Source organism: Dysidea avara, chromosome 2 (assembly GCF_963678975.1).
Source record: "Dysidea avara chromosome 2, odDysAvar1.4, whole genome shotgun sequence".
In the NCBI taxonomy this organism is placed as follows: Eukaryota; Metazoa; Porifera; class Demospongiae; order Dictyoceratida; family Dysideidae; genus Dysidea; species Dysidea avara.
Genome location: NC_089273.1, coordinates 42,201,698 through 42,224,303, shown reverse-complemented (window position 1 = coordinate 42,224,303; position 22,606 = coordinate 42,201,698). Strand labels below are relative to the sequence as shown.

The following is a 22,606-nucleotide window of genomic DNA, read 5'->3' as shown; positions in this document are numbered from 1 at the left end:
ATTAAGAAATTGAAAATTCAAGTTTCCAGAATCTGAAATTATCACGGGACAGGACACATTTTAAACTTTTATCTTAGTTAACTAATAGTTCCTAACATAATAGCAACACTTATAGCATTGTTCTGAATTGTGATTGTGGTGAAAAGATCGAGATACTCTAATAAAGTAGTTAGGTAATTGAACTACTCTAATATAACAGTCACTTAGCTGTAGTGGAAACCCTTTTTCAAAATTCCTGTGTACACTCCTGGGGTGGGCCAACTTAAAGCCTCGGAAGGCTATGTAAAAGTTGAGGTGATTAAGTTCTGAACAAGTGCTGCTGTCCGGGGTACAACTAAAGCTAAAGCTGAAATGTGATATCATCAATTGTTTCCAGCATACTTATTGTGTCAACCTGGTATTTAGAAGTAGTTTTCACCTCCAAAAGATAATTAATTTTCTCTGCAGCAGGGACACAAATCCAATTCTAAAGCTTGTGTTACAGATGAATGTTGTGCGGCTTGTGCCCCTTTATCAAATGCGTGGATACCTTGTGGTTGCAAGCTCTAACAGGGGCTACAGCAGTTTTCAAAAGACATGCTGGACTAGAATCTTGAGGGACTGTATGGTTGTGGTAAGGCCAGTGACTGGATGTGTTGGAACAAAAGTCAGTGATGGTCTGAAATGTCTGAGTGGATTGTGGAATGTGAATTACTCTGTGAGGTAGGATTTGATTTTGTTGCAATAGGTGTGTTATACATGCCACACAGACTACTGTGGTGTTTCTTATGACATCCCCGGCCCTGCATCTATTCTTTCAATTGCAACTAATAGCCTTGTAGTTCCTAAACAATTAAAGCATAGCCATTTCTTCCCCATTTCTGACCATGCTTTTGCATCAGTTACCACATTACAGTACACAGCACTACGTATGTGGACTTTTACAATACACACAGATTGGTTTTCCACTCAACATGTACTTTCTTCTCCCCTATTGGCAGTCCTGACTGACCCTACATACACCTGTGAAGAAAAATTCTGTGTTACTTGATTAACTATGATTATTACAAATTTCTCACCCAGACTCTAACCCAAGGATTGTAATCTCTCTTTCAATACCAGTACCGACTACAAAGCTCATCAATATCTTCAGCTTGAAACGAGTCCAAAAATGTTTGCCATCCAAGCAGATCTTCAGAAAATTTCAGCATAGGTATAGTCGACTGGTGGGCACAGCTTCAACAACAGGGTCTCTTGATCCGAAATCTGGAACAGTAGCTGGTGAAATGGCTTCTGTTGTATTGCTCTTCTGTAAATAGCATTTCAAGGGTGTTACCTTCTCATATATCTTAAATCTCTATCATCTCAAAAGTGTATCATTCAGAATCACCAGCTCCTTCAATTATTGACTGAATCTTCACATCTAATTGTTGCAGTGATTCTGCCAGTGATTTAACTGATCAACATAATGTGATATAACTGAACTAGTAGTTTCTTCAGTAGCATGCTGCATCAGGTCTAATTCCTCCATCTTTCCATAGATGTGCATTCAAGCAGCCTCAGTATATCCATTCAACTTGCCCATTGCTTCCATCCTGGCTTGCTGTAAGAATAAAAAAACAGAAAAGAATTGGTTTGCTCTTTTGTAACCCTCCCCACAGGCATTGTAGTACCAAAACATTTTTTAATTGTACCTGTCAAAACACTAATTCCCTAGTAGACCATTTACCTGGTGACAGCATCAAAGTCATGGCTGACGCACAATACAGCAAGTTCACAAAACAGGAATCAGGAGGGCCAGTGATTACATGGATGCTGGACAACGTGTCACACCCTACTCATTGTGAACAAAAATCATAGCATACAGGACACACTAAAGTGCAAGCATGTGCATAACCTAAATACAATAACTAAAATACAGTGTCAGTATTGCTACTACTAGCTACTAGGGACCTGCCGATTATGCTGGCATGCATAATTATAAGCATAATAGGTGCCTGAAAGCATTGAGCATAATGCTAGCATAATAGGAAGAATATTTGAGCCATGCTATAATCCTTGATGATCAAAATAGATATCACAGAAAAAGATTGATATACTCTAATAGAACAGTCAATAACTCTAATAAAACAATCAGGCAGCTGACTGTTCCATTAGAGTGTATCGATCTTTTCTGTCACATGCATTTTGAAGAGCAAGGATGTGCAAAACATGGGGAATGAGGCATAAACCTTGAGCATAATAGGTAAAATTTTAGAGTAGTGCAGCATAGCATAATAGGTAAAATTTTGAGCATAATTGGTGGGTCCCTACTAGCTACTAGAGCCAGTTCATGACATCTAGATCTAGATACACGTGCACATGGCTAGCTATAGGATCATTAGCTAACACTTGGATTGCTTGCCACTCAGTATAAACCATTAAAGCTGGAGTGTGTTCATGCTTTGGACAGAGTGGTCTTTATTGAGATATCACAATAGCTATATATAATCAGTAGTTCATAATATGGAATTAAATACTCAGAATTTTCTGTACAAAATCATTGTGGCAAGTTCACTTTTGATCAAGACACACAATAGTATGCCAAGTGGCCGAGTGAAGTTATAGTGTAAAAGGCATGTGTGTATTTTACAGGAACCAAGAAAATGCCATAAAAAAGAAAAACACCATTTCATGCTTTCATAGCTCTATAGTTCCCAATCGGAAATAAACCAGTCTTGCTGTGGAAACTCCCTTGGAGTAGGGCACCCACTATTTCAAACTTGAATTGAATCTGTCCAGTCATTACTGAAACAATGCATGCATAATATGTCTAGTATTTAAGTACTACATACATTATTGGATAGAATAGCAAGAGTTCATGATATGTATGTATATACTAAGGGAGTATCCTACTCTCATACATATACACCCCAGTAATTATGTTCCTCACAACTTCAGCTTATTTTAGAAAAATTGAAATTTAATAACTCGTGCCCGCTTTTGTCAGTTTGCTACACACTTGCAGGGCAGTAAGAGCATTATGAGGCAAATGCACAGTCCAATTTTCATACAGATTGCATAAAGAATGAGGGAATTATGCAAAATATCAAATGTAATTTGTTGTCATGCCTACAAGGTAATATGCTTTATGGAATATTTGAAAAATGGTCTGTACATGGAGTAGTTATGTATCATAATGCAAAACTTTTGTGGTTTGAGAGAATTAGCTAAGAAGACACACTGTAAATACAGTAGTGGTCACAACACACTAGCACAGGTGTGATATTGTCCAAACTGGCACATCCTTACAAGAGTAAGTATGCACACCATACACTAATAATAGTGTGACCATGCATGTACAGCTGAAAAAAAGCACTTGTGCATTCAGGAGTGGAAGGGTACAATGTCACGGCTTTATCAAAGTCAACCACTCATCATAGTATTATTGTGAAATATTACATCATCTGCAGTTTCACAATTGGTGTAACATTCCTGGAATGTCAACAATCTACAAACAGTACACAACACCATTAGTCAGTCAGCAATTTACTGCTTTCACATCTCTACTTAAACATTGTTTCAAAATGTATATAAAACCTATATCACCAAGCCTGGAGTTTGATTGTGGGTTTAATTTCACTCAACTGAGGCTACCTTAAGATATGTACGGGCCCCCACTGATCATCAGTATACAAAATTTTCATCTCTCTACTGTTGACTGGATTAATCTAATGGAAATTCTATGAGTTAATGTTAATCAAGAGTAAATTTATTCTTGGTTAATGCAAATTGGTTACTTTATTTATACAAACATACCAGCTTTGTTCATCAACTTGAACTGTCACTACAATAAAATGTGTATTGGTGCATATCACACACACGCATCACATACTTCGGTGGAGTATGTGATGTGTAGGAGATGATGGTTCACATTTGCTAACTAATGGACAAATGTGAACTATCATCTCCTACACATCACATACACCACAGGAGTGCATGCTATGTACAACACATTTAGAGTATACCACATATGCACAAGTACACATTTTATTGTAGTGTGTCTGTGTAATGGCTTAGCACAAAATGAGTTTATTTATAGCACATACATTCAATACAATTTATACTTTTCTATACATCCTACTACCTCTAAATGATAAAGGATGCCAAAGAACACCTAATTTTTAACACTAGAATCATCTATAATAGCAGAAAATAATTTTTTATTTACAAATCTTAGTGTCATGTACACCAATATACAGTCACACTGCTTGTCTTGTGTGCTTCACACACTATATCCTAAAAGTGTGCCTGCACCCTAAGGGTTAGGGATGAGCCTATTTTGCTCAATATTTTGCTCGGGTTTTTTCTATTTTGCTGAGCATCAGTAAAAATTAATTGCAGTATCTCAAGCTTGCAAGCATGTGTAACTGCTCTATTAGAATAATTATTTTGTACATAGTGACTGCTCTATTAGAGTATCTCGATCTTTTGTCACCATTTCCTATGAGCTCATGTTATCCTAATTATGCTAATACCATGCGTGACTGTTCTATTAGAGTATCTCGATCTTTTTCATACAAAATGTGCTAAGCTGCCATTCCTTGGTGCCCATTTTTCCAATTTTCCACCTAGTTTTCCAGCATTTTGCTCTTTGTTTTTACCAACGTATTTTTCCAAAAACTTTGCCGGCAAAATCGGCGCATCCCTACTAAGGGTGTGCTGCTGGTTAAGTGTGCTATGACCACCTCAATTTTAACAGTGCATATATTTTATAGAAAAAGCCGAACAAATGAGACAAGTGTGATTGAGATACAAGAGGTGAACAACGTGCACAAAAAATGGTTTGAACCAGAGACCTCCACACCTATTGTAAAGCGGGTTATTTTCAAATTTTCAGGTTCTTTGAAATTTAAGGTCTCTGGGAAGTTCTTTGAAATTAATACAGAACCACAATCGATTGTGGGATGGTGTCATAGACTTGTCATCAACATCCTTTTAAAAAGATCAGTAAATTACAATCAAAAGTTGATGTGTATCAGTATTCCTTCATACCCAAAACAATGGAACTCACTACCAGTTCCAAATATTGACACAATTGAATTTGAAACATTGTAATTATGTCATTAGTATGTTGTCCCTGGTTAGCTGTCAATGGTACTGGATTCTTGCTGCAAGACAGTGTGTTAAGAAGGTCATAAGTTGTTGTCAGACCCTCAGTGCTGGTCACTGTAAAGTGTTAGTAATAAATACTTAGGTTTAAGGAAGAAAATCCATCCCTTAAGCTTCTGGAGGAAGACTGAGTGTGGCCCCGACTAGACATTGGGTGACCTGCAGTTCGAATCCTGGGGTTGGAGGGATTTTTTTCCTTTCTTAGCCCCCTTTTCTGTTACACCTTTTCAGTCATGAAGTCAGTCACTAGGTCAAATCAACAAGTCTAAGTCCTTGAAATTAGGTTAGGTAATCCTAAGGCAACAGTGCATGTTGTTGTCAGACCCTCAGTGCTGGTCACTGTAAAGTGTTAGTAGTAATAAGCTTAACAACTCTAGTAAACCATACTCAAAGTAGTGAGTGTTTCACTCAGCTACTAACTTCAAAGTTACAACAAAATTACAACATAGATACAGCCAATAAATAATTCTACAGCTGGCCTTCAGCCATCTATGGGTACGTGCCTGGTTTAACAGTAACTAAAGTGAGGGCTAAAAAAATACTAAAATTAACATATAATTAGTATAGTACAGTATGTGAAGCACCATCAGCATGCAGAGTATTGTAAAGGCTTTATAAAGTGCATTACAAGCCTAAATGGTAAGATTTAATTGTTGGAGAATATTTGATATGAAATACTTTTCCTATAGGAAGCTGAACTGAAGCTACAATTTTCATGTTCCAGGAGGTGTGTGTGTGTGTGTGTGTGTATGTGTGTGTGTGTATGTGTGTGTGTGTAGAGAGAGAGAGAGAGGTAGCAATGTGTCTATACCAATCAAGTCTGCAATTTTTATTGTCCAGGGTATGTGGTTGTACAGCTCTGTGGTGTTGAATAAGTACCTCTGCTGTGAATTTCCTTTCATTTCAGCCAATTTTAAGACCTGAATGGCCCAACACTTGGCCTAATTCATCCCTACGCCTTCCTTTTCAATTTTTGAACACCATCTTGCCCACCTCCCACCCCTTTTGGAGCACACCTGATACAGTCAACCTCGGTTTAAAAAGTACCTAAAATGGCAGGAAACTTAGGTGTTGACTACTTGCACAATGGATGCTCTGGAAGGTAAGGAATTGGTGTAAAATGTGTGAAAATTTGGTACACATAGCTTCAACCATTGGCAAGCTACAACACACTAAATACTTAAAACTGGCGTTTCTCGATACTTTTAAATAGGCGATAAGACTGGTTTTCCCAGACTGGGTCACATTGGAATATCACGATACTCTACTGTATCGCGATATCAATATCATGCTTGCATATTGATATTTTGATTGTAGTGCAATCACAGCAGAAATGAGAAGGTCTGGTTTTGACAGTGTTACCAGTCTTAGAACTTAAGAGTTCGGTGGCATTGATTCTACCTGAGGTAGGTGTTACTATAGCTATACATTTTACAATGTCCTTAGCAAATGACCATGGAGAAGTTGGCTTCTTTTTGGGGGTCTCACCGATCATATTAGCAGAAACATCCAGGAGACTGCTATCCATAATTTTTGTCATTAATGCTACTTATGTGGTGTATGGTGGAGAAGGAAAGTAAATAATAAATGGTTCCATTTAAATACTGTAGTAGCTAGTGATAATTATTATGATATGTGTTTAGAGGTGAATGGTGAGAGAGAAGATGGTAGATGAAACTTTGTAACATTCTTTAGAGACTCTGACAATAGTATTGTCAATAGTCAGTTAACTAACAACTTAAAACTAATCACTAGTGAAGAATTGGTAAAATATTATTAACTTCTAACAACAATGAAGCATTACAAACAATTTGTATAATATATTTGTGCAGCATCTAAAAAGTATCCTCTTGTTTTGCTACAAAAGCCTCCAAAAATGTGTATGGCCTTTTTCCAAAAATGTTTCAAATTGAATGTGAAAGGTGCACTTGCTACAAGACAAGCAATTGTGGGTTTGAGTTTTACAAATAAAGTGATGTGTTAAGAATAAACCCAATGCTCAGTTATGCTTGTATGGTGCAATAATAGTTTCACAAGGCTAAGTGTTAGTGTTATGCAATATGTATCAATGTATTGGAATATCGTGATACTCTAGTTGTCAGGGGCGGAGGAAGTAGTTGATATGAGCTGACCCAGACTTATCTCTGATTTGGTAAGGTGAGACCAAAAAAAAAAAAAAAAAAAAAAAAGGGTCACAACCAACTGAAAATGTGACCGGATTTGCAAAAAGGTACCTTTTTCACACACAAAATTTGACCAATTTTTTGAACTTTAAAGCTTCATAACGTTTTTATCATGGCATATAATTGCTTGAAATTTTAAATGAATGTATATAGCTACAGTATCTGGCTACATTTTGATACTAAGAGCAAGTTAATACGTATAAGGAGTCAAGTGTTACATCAATTTGTTTGCTGGTATGTCAAATGTGTGGAAAAGGTACCTTTTGCAAATCCGGTCACAGATAGCTTTCCACCTCACCAGCTATGCATTTATAGCTGATAAACTACATAAAAATCCTTACATAGCTCGCTACATACTCATTGCTTTATTAGAGCGACTGCTCTATTAGAGTATCTTGATCTTTATCACGGTTTTCAGCCCCACTCCAAGAGGGATAATTTCGGCGTGATATCAATCTGAGGGGGGGCTAAGCCCCCCCTCAGCAGACCCAGGGGGGGCTTCAGCCCCCCCCCCCCCCTTTCTGCCGCCTATGCTAGTTGTCTATTATGCTTGATGCTTCAGGACAGGTTATCTATCATGCTCAAAATCATTCCAGCAAAATAGGTTGATGCCTACTGGCATGTTTATAATAGGTTTTCAGAATCAGACCCAAATTTTTTTTCTTACACCATCACATTGTTTGCTGAATCTGCACACTGAATCCAGATTATACATTGTAAAAAAGCTGAAGCATCCTCAGGACACCAAAAATGTCCCAATACGGACACCATTGTCACCATGCAGTGGTGTCTGTATTGGCCTTGGGACATTTTGGTGTCCTGTGGACACTTCAGCTTTACAGTGTATATAAATGCACAGGTGTGCATTACATTGAAAGAGTGGTACTGTAGCTAACAAGGGTAAAATGTTCAACATTATTTTTGTTACAGTAGGTAGATGGAAAAACAAGCTAAAGAAAGTAAAGTAAGTTTGATTCAGTAACCTCCTTACAGTGCAAGTGATTGATGGTAGATGGCTAGACTTTTTGTCACATAAAAAGAAGTTATCAAATCCGGTGTGAATAATTCAACACTAACTACAGAATGTTGAGTAGTCACAAACATAAATTTGACAATATTATTTTTCGATAGTTCCAGCTACCAATACTATGGGAATCGGGAACTGCATCTTCATTAAATTTAAAGTTAGCAGACTAAAAAACACTTATCCATGCTTGCAGTAGCTATATGACAATCATCTTTGCATGACAGTAATGATATGTAATCAGGCATGTGAAATTGTTTACACAAAATATGTGTGTTTGTCTCTCTGATCCACATGTCATAAAATCAGCCAGTATGTCAGAACTGAAGGCTGCACGTTATTATGCTAATCTTCACAATGGTAATATGTACATAATCAGATTGATTAATAAAAGGACAGTCTTACCTGAATTCCTGGTTTGTGTGTGATGCAATAATATTGTGTGGTCTATATACACAGTGTTGGGAGTAACGCGCTACTTATGTAACGCGTTACGTAATATCATTACTTTTGTGGTAACTAAGTAATATAACGAAATACACTATAAAAACTAGTAATATAACTCAAGTTACTTTACTTACAAATGTAACTCGTTACTTAAGTAATATAGTTACTGTAACGAATCTAATATTACGTAATATTATTACTACAAGTAACGAAATTACTAATCTCGTTAGTAATCCACTGAGTAACGCCTAGCCACCATGAAGTAATGAAGCCTACTGAATGAAGCATATTCACCAGCTTCTTACTTATAACCAAGATTTGCACATTGCCCAACAACGCAATCATGTCACGTGATAAGGTGGTAGTTTCACACGTGACAGCTTAAGGCTGCATGTGGATACAAAGTAATATAATATGTAATATTATTATAGTTACTTTATTTTATGGGTAATATGTAACTGTAACTAAATAGTTTTGTTGCAAGTAATATGTAATATGTAACTAGTTACTTTTAAAAAGTAACTTTCCCAACACTGTATATACAGTCATCCCCAGGCTGACCAGAGCTCCATTAAGGCCCCAGACCGCACGTACGGATTACCACTGGGCTTGGGAAAAGCAGCCAGCAAAACCAGACCACTCAAGACTAGCTGAATTTGATTGTGGAATTAGATAGTTTATTCATGTAGTTTTGTGCCCTGAAAAATCAAATCTGCTGACATGGGCGATAAGACCGGTTTTCCCAGACTGGGTCACATATATCGATACATATCTCATACCACTAACTCTACTAGCCTTGTGAAATTATGTTATTGCACCATACAAGCATAACTGAACATTGGGTTTGTTCTTAACACATCACATTATTTGTAAAACTCAAACCCACAATCACTTGTAGCAACTGCACCTATAAAACACTTTTGATGATGCATACACGTTCAACTTGAAACAAGTATTCCATTTATTCATTTTTTAGAAAAAGGTCATACACTTTTTTGGAGGCCTTTGTAGCAAAATAAGAGGATATATTTAAATGCTGCACAAAATACATTATACAAAGCGTTTTTAATGCTTCATTGTTGCTAAAAGTTAATATTTTTTACCAATTCTGATTTATGCAGGGAACGAGCAGCTGATGTGCCATTATAAAAGATCAGCAAGCTGTTTATGTACATAAACAAGCAGTTGGTTTGTTGTCGAATGTTCCAACATGACACTTTTACAGGTGCTATAAACCTTGTAAGAAATAAAATTCTGATGATGAAATAAGTCGCAAACTTTAATATTGCGAAGTGCCCAAAATGTGAGATTAAAGTTCTCACAGTAAAAACCTGCTATATACATCAAACAGTATGATAGCACTGTATATCAGGGATCATGAAAGTTCGGGATTAAACTATCACCCTACAACCAGCCTCACAATACCTTCATGGCGCCTTTGCAGTTTTGGTTCAGTATAACCAAGCCCAAAAGTGCCTCCAGTACAACCTGAAACACTTCCAATGGGTTGCTACAAAAAAGTCAATTCATGTGTCACGTGATGAGTTTTCCATTGTGACAGGATTGATTGCAGAGGTCCTTCCCATAGTGTTCTTTGCTTGTAATGCTGTGTAACGGGCTAAACATAGCTGAAAATGAAGCATAACCTGCCAATTCTCAAAGTGTGTGTTGTATGTTTTTGCAGAATCAACCCACAACCATTTATAACATATGCACCTATAAATTAATATTAACTACGCTTTTACTGGAAACACGTGTATATTCCAATAGAATTAAATTTGTTTTGGAAAAGGCCATGCACTTTTGGAGATCTTTGTAGCAAAACAAGAAGAAGCTGTATTAGAGTATATTGATCTTGTGGACATTTTGGTCCACGGGTGCTACAGATCTACTCTGATGTCCCTGAGCTAGAAGTTGGTCATGCACTGTCCATAATTTAGCTAACTAAATATTCATAAATAATATACATATGGGAGGCCATCAAAAATCTGTAAACAATAATGTATTTCTGATTCTTATTCCCAGCCCTATAAATGTTAACCCACAATTGAATGTAACAGGGGGTATTCACATGATAGTACTTCACATTGTAAAAAATTAAATGCCACATTTACAATCATGCACTATTGGAATCTTAGCAACAACAAAATAGCTGCGGTACTGAGTATTACACATCATACCGTAATTTGCTTTTTTTTTTGTTGTAAAATAATTTTCGTATGCAAAATTTATATGAAAATTTCTTGCACAAAAATTTTCATACAAGATCAAACTACTCTAATAGAGTAGTCATTCACATAAATCATACAAAAATATTTTACACAAAAACTTTTATCACGAAATTTTTTGCAAAAATTAAAGCGAATTACGGTAATATTGTATACAGTCGATAGTTTTGAAATATTTCCTAAACTTAGAGAGCATGCAGGCGTACTTCAAAAACTTGAAACTTGTGTCAAGGGATGTGTGCATGCTTTAAAAAAAAACTAAACACAGAATATTCTACTCCCTATGCATTGGAAATATTACTGGAGTCTCAAGTGGAGAAAATCACAACAGTTGACAGTTTGATCATAGAATCACAAGAACAGACCTAGATCAGTTGTTAACTTGCAGTAATGATACTGTTCAACGATTACAGTCATTAATACTGAGTTAAACCTGAAGAACACATGTATCCACACCAAACAATGGACTGCGTAAAAAAAACTTGTATTGTGGAATTTTTTTTAAAAGAACAAGTCTTGGAAATAATATGCTTTCAAAGGAAGAACCCTTTGAAATATCCAAAAAATAACCACTAGCTACACAGTACACTTGTGTGATGAGTTTTGTAACTAATACCTTTTAGTAGTATCATCAATTAGTTGGGACCATGATGAAATGTGACTGAATTTGGAAAATCACCCATATGGGTGCGTATGAAATAATTAGAATTTTCGTGTTTAGTGGGTTGCTAATAAGAGTAGGGCACAGTTTTGAAAATATTTCAAAAACTTTCTTGTAATTTAAGGTATTGGGAATGGCCTAAAACCATTAACAAGTAGATATGCACGATAAAGTTTGTGATTTGATCATTAAATATTTTAGTTGTCAAATGCACCCATATGGGTGATTTTCCAAAATTCAGTCACAGATGTGCATATTACAGAGTTTAATGTGCATAATCAGATGCTATCACTTATTTGATTTAGTGATGGAAAAAAGTTTTTAAAGTCAGTAGTGTTAAAATAATAGTTTTCTATCTGCCAAAAGCCATTTTTGATTCTTCCATTGTAGCACTAGAAACATAAACCCACAATCAATTGTAATAAATGCAGCTATAAAAATACAGCGCACAACTATCTGTTCATACTTCATCGTATCGACTTTTTCTAGATGTCATTTTTTTGGAAAAGGTCATACACTTTTGGAGAACTTTGTAACAAGTAATACTCTGAATAACTTGGCACCAAACTGAAATCTCTTAGTTCGTAAAAATGCTATTATCAGAGCTAATTCAGTATTAATGTACAGTATGTGAACCATGCACAATACACATTTGTCACTGGATTTGCCAAAACCCAACACAATCACGCAAGCCTAAATTTACAGTAAAAAGCAATGGATGAAATATTTACACATTATTGCCGTAAACTTTTTTGAAAATCTTTTTCTTAGTGAAGGAAAGGAATACCAACACAAACCTCTGGATATCATCCTATTTATCTACTCAAGAGGAATTGGAAAACGCTTGCTTTATTGCAATAGACTCAAGGACACGCAAGTTATGGGTGTTTGTTTACATCATATGAAGCGATTGATTCTTTTTTTTATAATTTTGCCTTTGTATGCAGTAAACAAAAGCAAAACTTACTCAACAACTGATTCCCTATTCATGGCAAAACACGATGGTGCAAATTAAACCCTGTACGTTATTTCGTTCTCAAGTTACAATCGTTTTAATAATTTACTTATTGATTTGTTCATTATTTATTTTCCACATCACTGTATTTGCAAAACTCAAACCCACAATCATTTGTAGCATGTGCACCTATAAATTACTATTAGCAACACATTTACTGGAAACAAGTGTGTTCTAATATGATTGCTTTTTGGAAAAGGACTAGCTATAAACTTTGGAGACCTTTATAACACTTACCAAGTGTAATGTGAAGGGTATCACAATATGTGACCTAATTTTAGAAAACCGTCGATATCCGCACAATTTTCAAAATGCATTTTATTTGTTCTTTGTTTTCTACAGGGACAGAGGAATGGACTACCTAAGTTTCAGCTTCATAAGTTAAGCAGCGTTGGAAATACAGCACTAGACAGCCGGACGTGCAAATAAATTAATATGTACAGAAGCTATCGAAAAAAGAATCTACAGGCACTTACATAAACCATCATAACTTACTGATACAATGGCGTACGGAATTGAATCTTTGCTCATTGTGTTCTCCATGCATTTGTGCATCCACCAAGGTATAGCTTTTGTCCCAGGCATGCTTCGGTGTTCAAGAAGGAAGGCAAATACACTGAAAAACTATCGTTGGTAAATTCTTTCTTCACCGCAACGTAAACAAACGTCTGTCACTTTGAAATCATTTCGTGTATGGAGATGAAACAACAATTTTTGTACTCCCTATGAACAGGCGAACACGATGATGCCCAGGATGTATCCATTGGAGGCTTAGTTCGCCCACCAGTAAGGCAATAAAAACTTGCATAATTTTTTTTTCTAGAGCTTGCGTTTTTTACCCATTACAAAAGTACTGTTGTGCGTATATCGACGGTTTTCCAAAATTCGGTCACATATACTTTAGGTATCAATACTAACTGCACATGATGATGAGATAACTTAGCTAATGTGCACATTAAATTTGGCCTTTTGTACATGAAGATGCAAACTTTATATCATAATAATAGGAAACGTTTGACTCAAACAAATTGAAAATGTGATCCAATATCATCAACTATCTACAAAATCAATACCTACAATACCAAATATTGGAGTGCAGTATTGCCACTTGGTACTACAATACCAGGTAGCACTGATAGTATCACACAGCTCTAATATTCAAACCTACATGTTTGGAGGGCCAGCATCAGCTGCAGCTGGTTCCAAGTCATTGCACTACTGCAGAGGTCCAATGTGTAGCTAGCTCAAGACTAATAGTTAGTTAACATTTTGCAATAAGTAGCTGGCAGCGGTAGCACACTAATCTAACACACTGATAATCCAGGGTTTAAACCTAGGATGTATTGCACTTTTTTTCCATTTTAGTAAGCTAAGTTTTACTGCCACTCGGGTTAAGAAGAAACAAAGCAATCATAACATTAAATTGAGGTTTGCCTGTTAAGCATAGCGATTCTTTTACTGTCTGTATGAAGGTAAGTTTTTAGTGAACTAAGATTGGCCTTAGTGAACTAAGATTGGCCCAGCTTTTCCGAAACACTTGCTTTGCTTGCTCCAACCCTAGCTCTCTTTGATTTCACCAAACATTTGGCTAGTGTGCTTTTAATCCTAGAGCAGTGTGTTGTTGAAAAAAACTTTTGGTTAAGTGACCACTTCCGTGTTACAGCATTGCTGTAAGTGCTGTGAAAGAAAATAAGGCATGAGTCATGCATGCAGGCATTTTTCCTTACACTTGTTTGTTTCCTTTTTGTAACATAATTTGTGACTGGTGAACCAATGTTTACCATATCAAAGGAAAATATGGTGCAAGCTAGATAAAAATCAATGGAGCAACAATATAGCAAATAAATTACAGGCACTTATTTAATCAATCAAAACTCACAATTGAAACAAGTTATGAAGATGGGATATGTCTCTGTCTGTTGATCTGTTTTCCCCATGCAGACAAAGAAAAGCCTTGGGCATAGGTTGTTTCTGCCATAAACAACAAATCAATGTCTGTTCCTTATTTTCAAAACTTTAAATGCAAACCCACAATCGATTGTAATGAGTTCAACTATAAAAAACTGTCACAATTTTACAACATGTTATCAACTACTAGTTTGATTCATTTTTTGGAAAAGGTCAAACACATTTGGAGGCCTTTAAGATGGACAACAAGTACTAGGGTAGAGTGTTAAGATATTTGATACTTTATCGACATGGTTAAAAATCTCAAAGTCTGTCTGATAACTTATCAAATCTGGTAAGCCTACATTTAGGCTGTGACAAATACCTCTTTACAAACTAAAAGAACTTTGTAAGTATAGTTAATGATAGAAAGATCCCACAGCCACTACATTACTCATAATGAACTCCACGATATAACAGTACCAAGCATCACTGTAGTCAGGTACAACAGCTTTCATCACACCACTTAGAAAACAGTCTTCTTCATCAAACGTCCGCCATGGCTTAAACTACTTCGTTAAACAAGGAATATCTTTTCCATACTTGGTGCTATGGCTATAAACTAGAATCCCCATGTGCTACAGAATCCAGTGGTACACAATAGATCATGTAATCTTATAATGGACGCTCGTATCATTAAAATGGTCGTCAAGTTTAAGCAAAGACAATGTTTGCCATTTATTGCTCCATTTCAAATGTACTCTTTAGTGTTATATGAAACATAAAACTGCAAGTTGTCTGGGAACAAGCCATCCCACAACATTCGGCTCTGTTACCCACATATGATGTTAGAAACCTGGCCTTTATAAGAGTTGCAGCTGTTTTGTGAGACTCTCCCCACCTATTAGGTGCTCACAACAGTTATACAACGTGCACTTGTGTTTTGCATGTATAAATGCACTTGCCTTCAGGCCTAACGGCCCTCAGGCTCATTTACATCAGGCAGAACATTCGTGCCCATTGTATAACTATATAATATATATGACATTTCACATATTGTTACAAAGGCCTCCAAAAGTGTATGACCTTTTCCAAAAATAATAAAATGAAAGCTTTTGCAAAGTGATAGGAACACTGTAAGTTTCATAGGATCACTGTATTTTATAGGACTACCAGTTACAATCACTTGTGGGTTTGAGTTTTACTAATAATACCTGATAGTATTATTGATATTAAGGGCCAAATGACTTTTCCCAAAATATTGAACGACATTTATTAGAAAATTAGTGCACAGTAGTGTAGACAGTAGTTTTGTAAGTACACGTCGTAATTAATTGTGGGTTTGAGTTTTGTAAACAATGTATGATCTGGCTCTATGTGCATGTATCAATGTGTGCATATATGTAGTGTGTGGTGTACACACATGTTTGTTGTGCTATATCACATTCTTCTGTATGTAGCTTCAATGTATACTATATCCTACAGTATGGGCCATTAAAAAGTTTACACTGTGTTTTAATAACAATATTTAAAACAATAGTGAAAATTTTAACAAATCCTATCATTAAAAAAAATTAGTTAAAACAACAGTTTTACCAATCTGTATTGTTAAACCAATCATTTTAACAAATCATATTGTTAAAACAACAGTTTAACAATTCGTGATATGATATTTACTGCATATCCGTGGCTTTGTTAAAAAGATAGTTTCGTTAAACTAATTGTTTTTTATAACCATGTTAAAACCAAACAAAGTGTAAACTTTTTAATGGCCCTTACTGCAGTTCGCAGGAGTGTTAAAGTGCCACACTGGGTGACAATTATTATACGGATTGTTTAAAATAGATTAATAAATATACAAAAGTTACCATATAGAGTAGTAGTTTGTGCTGTGTGTTATTTTGTATCTTTTCTTCCAGGTGCTTCTTTAGTCAACAACTGTTTCTTACATAACTGATATCTGTGGAAAGATGAAGAATGAAATCATACAATTTATTATACTTCACGTATATATGTATGTATGTGCAGTGATCAAAAATTGGTTTGAATTTGGTCGGTGGTGATAACAAGGTAGTAGTAATTTTTCTGTGCACATGTTTCCATTTAACATAGCTTATTACATTTTTTTGTCCAAACAAATGAATTATGGCCAGAAAAATAATTGGTAAAAAAAATACCTATGACTGACTCGTATTAGGTTACGTACCTACAAACGTGTACAATATGTAAACTAACAACTTTAGTATCCAGAAGTGTTTAAAATAGAATACTATGTATATGTATAATACTATGTATATGTATAAACTACTTATGCAATCCCCATAAAACACAATCCCCATAAAACACACAAATAAAAGTTTTTAACAATTACTATGGAATCACCAGCAAACAATAATAAACACTAATACACACAAAGAAGTGTCCTCAACATATATTTCACTACTATGTTTTTGTTGCAAGAACTCTTTAGCTGTCACAGTTACAGTTCTGTATGAGGTAAACTACAGATCACACCCACTGCTTACGTTGATATGCTTCATTCTTATCGGTACCATGTTGGGCTGATAAGCAGAGTATCCCTATTGTCACACCGTACAACCCATAGGCTAGGTCCCATTAAATGTCTTCAGTTGTGGGTTAAGATTTAAGATTTAAGATTAGGTACTGGGCAGTCAGCTCAGCTGGTTTGCCCAGGGGGTGAAAACCCCAAATGGTACAATCAAATACATACATACATACATGCAGGGTTACACTCTCAGTAACCACACACATGCACTCATGCATGAAATCAAGGCACAAATCAAGATATACAAAGGCTCCAGGTAACTTATATTCTCAGGTTAGTTATACATACGTAGGTACACTTCAATATATACACCCCTAATATAAAAGAAAAGAACAAAGGCATAAGGATAGCCAAATGCTAAGTATATGCTGTGGAGACAAATGGTTGTGTAATTGCACTTCACTGAGTTATGACACACGTCATGTGCTGTAGTTGTGCGAGCTTAAGGAAGGGATACTCTCGTCTCAATTGGCTACTATCTTCCTTTTGTATTAGGGAGGTAACAATGGTTCTGTTTCTAGGGCTGGGTAGTATTGAAATTTTAGTCCCTGGTACAAAGTATAGAAACATATAGTGATAGTACTATTTATAATGACATTGGTCACTGAGAGTGGTTGACTATTCTAATGGAGCATCTCCAGATCTTTTGCAAAATTTTGGTTCTGCTATTATCAATCTCTTGTCTCACCTGTCAGTAGCTACATATGAATGGTCATGATACAATATCATGGGACTACAAGAGCTGCCTTATCATTGGTGAAAGCTGTGGCAGTATCGATATCATAATATTATCATTTCACTAAATGTAGACAATACACATTTTATTGCGAACCACGGTACAACGATATTACCAAGATATTGCCCAGCCCTAGTTAATGTTTATATAGCTGAACCATTTCCAGATACTGATAACATTGATTGGTTCCTAAACGGTTACCTGTATTGTCCAGTCAACTTAGCATAATGGCCACATGATGATGGTCTCAACTGATTCTCAATCAATTGGTATAGAAAGTTTACATTAAACAGTTACCTCTTTTGCAGTCCCAAAGATCACTTTGCTAAGTAAAAGCCTTTCACAAAGGGGTGAACAATTTATTCTGTAACACAAAATGGTTAAATATTTGCTGTTTTCTTCTGTTTATAGCCACTCCATAACTTTGCCTCACTGTATATAAGCCATCACACAATTTACAGACTGTCAGCTGTGCAGATTCTCTGTGACAAAGATTTAGTTGGACATATTTCTACAGTGTAAACTACTTTTGTTTGATGGCTTCAGCCTACTAGTCAGCTCAATGCGAACATCTGGTACTACAGCTAAAATGAGTAAACCTCAGGCCCTTTGCTTCGCTCAGGCGCCATGACACAGGGCCATCAGGTTACTAAATTATGCAGACCCTGTGGTCTGAAGTCTAACTATTACTTAGTGTCCCATGGTGTTATTGCAGATGTACTATCCAACATGATGTATGCAAAAAGAAACAACCATAAGTATCGTCACATGTGGTCACCTATAGGACACAAACTTTCACACTCCTCACATGATCTACTTCAAAATGGCATCTCCATGGTTTTATGATTCATCACTACGAGCATGTGGATATGGTGAGTAATAGCAGAAATAATGCTATACCTTATGTATACGCATGTAGCTTTGGAGGTACTGAATCTGCTGGAATTGCAAGAGTTAAACAACCAGGAAGAACAGCGCCTTAATGTTCTAGCCTCAGCAGACTGTGACAGCGAGAGCTTGTACGATGACAGTATAAGAGAAAACATTGATAGTGAAGGGGAACACATAGATCAGTGAATCAGACTGGGATATTTGTGACCATTGTCTACTTAAAGTGCAAGGATGTCCTTTACCAGCTGAGCATGATTCGGTGCTACAGATCTCAATAACTCTGAATTGCATACGGCTAAAGCTATAGACATATGTATTAGCTATATTAGACTTGTATGAACATATAGACTAAGGTGCTCTATTGTTTTTAGTTGAGAGAAACTTCAACAGTGATGACAGCCTCTGTAGCTCTGAACCAGGTAGGCTAAAGTATAAGATGCGTATTATACATAGCTACATATATTATACCTGTACAATTATATAAAGCAAGATTATTACTAGTTTTATTGCTTCTAATTCCAATAATGATGTATCATACCAACAGTGCAACACTGCAACATCAGAACATGATCAAGAGCAGCCATGTAATAGATTAATTTGTTATCCATTGAACATGCAATGTAGGGAGTTGTAGTAAATCAGAGCATGCATATATCAAGAGGCACTGCTACACAAGCAAGTAGTCACAGTAATTCACCAAGGAGAAATCAGCCAGGGAAAAGATAGAAACCAACAGAAACTGCAGTATTTCACAAGGGAAAGGTAGCAGTGCTTTGCCAGAAATCAGCCACACTGTTTCGTGAAGAGGCAAAGTACTTCACGGAGGAGTGGTAAGGATAATCCTCAAGGAGGAGGTAGTATAGATACACAAGGAAGAAGCTTTGGTGTTTTCATCTACAGTGATTCACTAAGAGGAAGAGGTCAAAGTACTTCACGAAGGACGGGCAGATTAGGAGTCCCCTCAAACTGGAGGTAGTGTTGCCACACAGGAGGGGTAAGGATAGCCGTCAATGGGGAGTAGTACTGCTACACAAGAAAGAAGTCTTGATGCATTCAACAAAATACAACCACAGTGCTTCACAAAGAGGAAGAAGCTGAAGTAGTTCACAAAGGAGAGGCAGGCTAGGGGTCCCCTCGAGTTGGAGGTAGTGTTGCTACACGAAAAAAGAAATCATAGTGCTTTACTGGAAATCAATCACAGTGTTTCATGAAGTGGTAGAGGCCGAGGTACTTCACGACATAGGGGCGTCAAGTGGAATGTAGTGTTGAGATACAAGGAACAAGTTGCACTGATACACCAGAAATCATCCACAGTGCTTCACAAAGAGGCCAAGGTTGGGGGGTGGAGCAGGCATACTTCTTGAACATGAGGCAGCGGTGTTACATGAAGTAGTCACAGTAAGTATTGTGGGAGAAACTAAATGGAACTGGAAAGAATCAAAAAAACTCAAAGCATGCTCATAAAATTTTCCCATTTACTGGTTTTTTGCCTGGGCCGTATGGATGCAAATGCTGTGGAGGACTGCTATCTCCACCTGTAGAAATTTTTGATGAGTTGCTGTTGCAAACTAACAATACGTAGACAAGCAAAGTTGTGTCTCCAGAAATATTACATACCGTTCGTCACCAATAACTAGAGGGTCATATTACAATTACTGCATGGAACCATGAAACATAAAATTGGGTCATTTGGCCAATATTCCTTGTAACTTGAAAGCCTGACCAAGCCCATTGAAATAACAATTGCATCAAGAGATCGAAATCAAAAGATATGTGCATCTAGTGGATAACTCTGTTGCTTCTTTATCTACTGATAAGCTATGGAAAGCACAACCAATGATTAATTTACTTCAGGAAAGACGTAAGACCTACATCAAAAATCTCTATTGATGAGAGCATGATCAGAACTAAAACTGGTTCTCTTTTTGCAGTATATGCCTAAAAAGCCTGTCAAAGGGAGAATAATGCTGTGAATAACCGATGATTCCGCTACTGGTAACATTGATGCATATACTTTGATGCACATGGACAACTTCTACTCAATTCCAGTATTATTTGAGGATTTGGTAGCTGAAAACACTACTGTCACGACACAGGAAGAATTTCCCAAAATTTTGTTCTATTTACCAAAGCCTGCCAGAGAAACGTGTCATTTCAGTATTGTAAAAATATGATCACAATTTGTTGGCATTGTAATATTTTACAGATATTGGTAATGAAACCACCAAAGTAACTCTACATAGTGGCAGCAAGAGTTCATAATATACTACAGAGGAATGAATGCCGAATATACCCCATACAAACACACTGCCACTAGTACCACCAGTAAATTATTGCATACTCCAGGATTTAATCAACATGCAGGGATAGATGAAAAGACTGCGAAGATTATACAGAAAGTTAAGGACTTCACTGACAAGTATTGATAGAAAAGAATACGCTTTGTTTACCTCATGTTTCAGCCAGGGTGTACGTGCTGGATGGAAGATGGCTGAAATTCCCCTAAGTTACCAAGTTATGCAAATCAGAGGAGTGATAAAGGTGGGGGCGGCAGTATAAGCATCTCTGTGCATACTTTTAATGTGCATGGCATCTAGGGGCCATGCCCACTAGACTGTCAGATTGCTTCTGGTAGAGAACTATATGCTACTCCAGAAAATCTGTGCATTTTAGACTCTTGCAGATTGTCTCTGGTGCATTCTCACGTACCTGAGAATAACATGCCGCTCCAGAAATTTTTGGATTTTATACTCACTTACTGGTATGTTCTGAGGTACTTGAGGATAAAATGCTGCTCCAGGAAAAAATGTGTTTTAGACTCTCGTACATTGTAGGGTTGAGACAAATTGTTCAAAGCTTCATTCAGTTTCATAACATTCAGATGCTGCTTTACCCCACCGAAGCTTTGTTACCATAGATACTAACAAGCTAAACCCGTAGCACAAGTATTGTCACTCCTTGTGGAAGCTGCCATTAACATATTTTTTGGTTAGTTATAGTTTAAACAATGGTTATAGTGGAGCTATAACAAAGTGTAGGAGTTTGTACTACAGTGTACACCGTAATAACCATCAATTGTGTTCATTATTGTTGACATGACAACAGTAACAAAGCTTCAAAGCTTCGGTAACATTTTCAAAAGAAGTTGGAGGGTGTATTTGTACATTCGTTCCAATCCTAGTGCATTGCTTCTAGTGCACTCTCATGTACCTGAGAAGGACATGCTGCTCCAGAAATTTTTGGATTTTAGACTCTCGTAGGTAGATTGCTTCTGATGCACTTTCATTTAAACAATTGAAAGGGGACAAGAATTATTCAAGGGGGGTGACCCCCCCCCCCCCCCCCCTTAAATGGAACCCTGCTAATGCATGGCTACTCAACAGCTTCTAAATTGGTATCAAATTGGCCTAATTACATTAACCCTAATCAGTGGAAAGTATATTCATTGAGCTCTTTAGACAAAGATACAATATTCAGTCACTTGTTAAGACATGCTGAAAATCAATGTCTGCTTTCTCTCAGCTCAGAGGAGGTCGGAAGCATGCTTGTGAGCCCAATGGCTTTGTATTGAAAAGCGTACTGGACGTTTTTTGGTACTGAAATACCTCCCGATTGATGAAATATGATGAGTACATGGCATTGGCACAATAAGCCCCGTTAAGCCCCACCCAATAAGTTAGTTTTTTAAACTTGGGGCTACGTATAAATCACGCAAGATCTCGCGCCATGCCACGGACACTGTAAATGTTTTCGTTGACGAGCTAGAAAGATGGAGAGAGGAGTCCCACTCGAGAAAACAGTATAAATAAACCCCCAAGATGTCATCCTATGCAGCCTA

General features: G+C 36.7%; 2 long non-coding RNA genes across 5 annotated transcripts in view; both read right to left on the bottom strand.

The window, feature by feature from the left end:
• Positions 1-859: 859 nt before the first annotated feature.
• On the bottom strand, positions 860-2,670 carry LOC136245375 (uncharacterized). The gene is made up of 3 exons (XR_010695820.1): positions 1,709-2,670; positions 1,059-1,582; positions 860-1,002 (listed from the first exon to the last, which is right to left on the bottom strand). It is a non-coding gene; the product is annotated as an uncharacterized lncRNA (long non-coding RNA).
• A 13,701-nt stretch (positions 2,671-16,371) lies between these two features.
• The window catches only part of LOC136247381 (uncharacterized), a 93,771-nt gene continuing 87,536 nt past the window's right edge, over positions 16,372-22,606 (bottom strand). For all 4 annotated transcript variants that reach the window (XR_010697459.1, XR_010697461.1, XR_010697460.1 and 1 more), the window contains one exon: positions 16,372-16,535. This is a non-coding gene — a long non-coding RNA (uncharacterized lncRNA). The remainder of the gene's footprint in view (positions 16,536-22,606) is intronic.